We start from the raw sequence: 3,886 nt of genomic DNA, 5'->3' as shown, positions 1-3,886 counted from the left end.
ACTACATTTTTTAGTTCAGAAATTATTTCTGATCTGATTTCTTCTATACCTTTGTGCAGTTGTTTCTTTACTTCCAACGCTATTATTTCAGAGATAGCATTGTGATTTCCATTTTCCTCTATGCTAGTGTCTTGTGCATTTGTACTGGGTGGACTCGGGGCCCGAGACTGCATTTTGTTCCTTGTCTTTGTCGTTTTGTATACCACTGTCTTCTGACCTTTAGTGTAGAGCTTAGATAGAGTTATTACCTTAGCACCAGGTCCGGATCTATGAAGTTCAGATTCCTCCAGGTGGATGTTGCTTGGATCTGGCTGCTGTGCTCCACTTCTTCCTGCTGCAGCCATTGGAGTTGAACCCTTTATGTCTCTCTGGCAAGATGTTCTGTTCCTGAATCAGCTGGGTGGGTCTTGCCTCTAGCCTCTTCGCAGGAAGTTCTGCTGAAGGGTTCCACGCTGGGCTTGGGCTCTGTGTCTATTCAGGATCCGGTGGCCCCGGGCGGTCTCACTCAATCCCCGGGCCTGCACTCTGGGTCCCCTAATGGCTTTTTATTCTTTTTTTTTTTTTTAATTCTCTTTAAAAAAATAACTATTTGCTTCTAATTCTCAAAACAGCACTGTGAGGCTGCATTTCCAAAGGTGCCTTCTAATTACGACTACCATAAGCGCTTCCCAGCTAGGACTCACCAAGGCCCGGATAGGACGGGGTCAGCCATCTTGGGCCGTGTAGTGCGCTCAAGGTGGCTGGGACTACACTGCAAGACCCTGTTGGAAAAAAAGAATTTTTCTTTCCCTAAAATGAATAGAAGGCACAGACATCTGAATTAGCAATAAAAGATGATTCCCTGTTCAGCATCTGGGGAGGGGGACCCATTCTGATGCTTAATATTTTAAAACTATTCAGTCTATTTCAATTTCATTTGGCTTTCTTTTGGTGCTAGCAATGTGACACAGGGCCTTGTGCACGCTAAGCACATGCTCTAAACCAGGCTATGCATCCTGCTCACATCAGAGTAGTGACATCCGCTGTGCACTGGCGACACGCCGTCAGTCGTGTGGCCTTGTACTGTGCGTTCGCGCTTAATCTCAGAGACAGATGTCATTTCTTCTTGGTAGACGAGAGAACTGTTTGAGATGCTGTAATCACTGGGCCGACTAGAGGCCGGGCTGGGCCTGCTTCATTTGCTGTACTGCAGAGCTGCATTGTAAAATTCTAGGGAACAGCAAGCTTCTTTCTACCTGGCCTTTCTGCCCAGGTCTTATCCTACCTCACATGAGAGGACTGTCCCCCGCCCTGCCCTTGGCTTGGTGACACTCGCCACCCCCGTGCACCACCGGACATCGCTGCCCCTCTGGCTAGAGATTTCTCTTCTGTACGTTGTACTTTCAGTCTTTTTTTTTTTTTTTTTTGTCTTGTTTTAAAATAAATAAAATAGTTTATTTTTTTGTGGACCATTTTTTTCCCCATAATTTTATTGAGAAAAAATAGCCATGAGACAGTTTCAGATCAAATTGGTAGGACAGTTCCAATAATTAACACATTGCATACTGTCTTCCTAGTGGTTATTTGCTGTACAAGATGCAGATATGATATCCTATTTACAAACACTATTAGAACAAATCCCTCTATTCATTGAATTAAGAGAATGTAGCTGTACAGCTATCCTAACGATTTTGAATACACAGATACAAAATGGACATTCATTTTGTATCAGCTGCAGTGATCTTAAAGAACAAAGTAGAAAAGCCCACATTTCTCAGTTTCCAAACTTAACAAAATGAGTTCATCAAGGAATGTGTCATTGACATAAGGATAGATGTACAGATAAATGGAATAGGATTGAGATTTAAGCATAAATAAGTTGACCAACTATATTGATTTTGATAAAGATATCGAAACAATTCAATAGATCAAGAACATTCTTTTCAGCAAATAATGTCAGGACATGCATGCGTCACATATATAAGGATAATATTAGACTTCTATCCACATATGAAAAGTAACTCAAAATAGATTATAGCACTAAATGTGAAAGCAAGAATGATAAAAATCTAGGAGAAAAGTTAGCAATGGGTGTTGGGTTTGGCAATGATTCTCAGGAGTTACAGCCCTTGAAATCCCAGGCAACAAAATGAAATAATTGACAAAGTAAACTCCATCAAGACGAAAAAGTTTTGTGTTGCAAGTGATGGAATCAAGAAAAGGAAGCCTCGTAGGTATTTCTTGGCATTGTCTCGATCTCTGCGTTCATTTTCACATGGTGTGTGGGTGTCGGTGTTTTTTCTTTCCCTTTTCCTTCCTTCCTCCCATCCTTCCTCCTTTTTAAAAGCTCATTTCAATTCAGTGTATTTTGATGCCACAAAGTGAGTTCTGACTCCGGAGTCACTGGGCTGACCTCCCTGCACCGGGCCAGCACTTCTCCGGGTCTGCACGCTTCCCTCTGCTATCACATGCATAGCCTGTAATTCCAGTTGCTGTTTAATGAATGTAGATTCTGAGCAAGTTAGTGTCCTATGGTTGAAGCCCAACTTAAAGGTCAGAATTTCAGATTTTCACTCAGGAGCACCGCACCATCTCTTCCAGAGTTTAACCAAGCAAATAAGCATTTACTTAGTTCCACGTCTGGTAGCCGTGCACACAAGGAGGGACACGAGAGACGCGGTTCCTGCCCTCACGGCATTTATAGTGCGCATAAGGGAGATGAAGGGCAATTAAAGAAGTGAGGCTCACAAATCTCCGAAGGGGTGTGAGCCTGCGGTACAGCAGGAGTTGCTCAGGGTGGAGGACATGGGGAAGCCGCCAGGAGGGGGCAGGGGAGAGCTGCGCCGGGCAAGGGAGAAGCCGGAGTTGGAGCCGCGGAAGGGAGAGAGCCCGGGCGCGGCAATCGGAGGGGTGGGGCCGCGAGGAGCAGAGCCTGGGGAACCGCGCGGGAGGCCGCGCTGCTCAGGCTGCATCTCAAGGCCCTGGGCAGGAGCCGCCCCGTGCTGGGGCTGTGCCCAAGACGCCAGCCAGAGTTCCAGCACGGCAGCTCAGGTGGCCGCTGCCTCCTTGGAGCCTGTGACTGTCCCTCACAGGTTCCTCGAGTCCTCCTTCGTATAACCCCCTCCGCCCAGGGACCTCTGAGCCCTCACCCCTGGGGTGCTGTTGCCTCTGGCCCCGTTGGTTGTCCAGACACGCCTTGTGCATGGCATCTGCAGGGAGCATGAAATGGCTCACCCGGCAGTGGAGGTGCTGGACGCGGCCAGAATGAGAGACTATTTCCTAGGAAGAGGTAAAACCGTATTAAAGAAAGCTGGGCGCAGCGGTGCACACCTGTAACCCCAGCACCCGGTAGGCTGAGGCAGGATTGTGGCAAGTCTGAGGCCAGCCTGGGCTACATGGTGAGCTCAAGCCTGGTGTAGACTACTTACACACCTGCCTCAAAAACTAAAACCAAAGACCAACAAACAGAAGAACACAAAAATGATATTAAAGACATGACAGTGGGTTGCTAGGGTTTCTACAAGTGTTAAGTAACATGCACGCAAAATGAAGGAGTCAAATATTAATTTGCTGAGGCAAGGAACTAAAAAACACAAGCAACAATGGAGCTTGAAAAAAAATCTTTCATGAAATAATTTTTAAAATAATATTTTATAGCATTGTATATTATATAGTACTTTTAAAAAAACATTTACTGGGCCAGCCAAATAGCTGAGGGGACTAAAATGCCTGCTTAGAGCATAGTGGCCTGGGTTCCACCCCCAGGGCACACTGAGACAGTGATGGAGACAGTGTGGTGGTGTGCACCTATAATCCCAGCTATTGGGAGGCTGTAAACAGGCGGATCACTGCGAGTCTGATCTACGTAGTGAGACCCTGTAGACCCTGTACTAAAATACAAATAAAT

Source organism: Octodon degus, unplaced genomic scaffold, assembly GCF_000260255.1.
Source record: "Octodon degus isolate 3935 unplaced genomic scaffold, OctDeg1.0 scaffold00036, whole genome shotgun sequence".
Lineage (NCBI taxonomy): Eukaryota > Metazoa > Chordata > Mammalia > Rodentia > Octodontidae > Octodon > Octodon degus.
The sequence above is the reverse complement of the archived record's forward strand: the minus strand, read 5'-3'. Positions refer to the sequence as shown.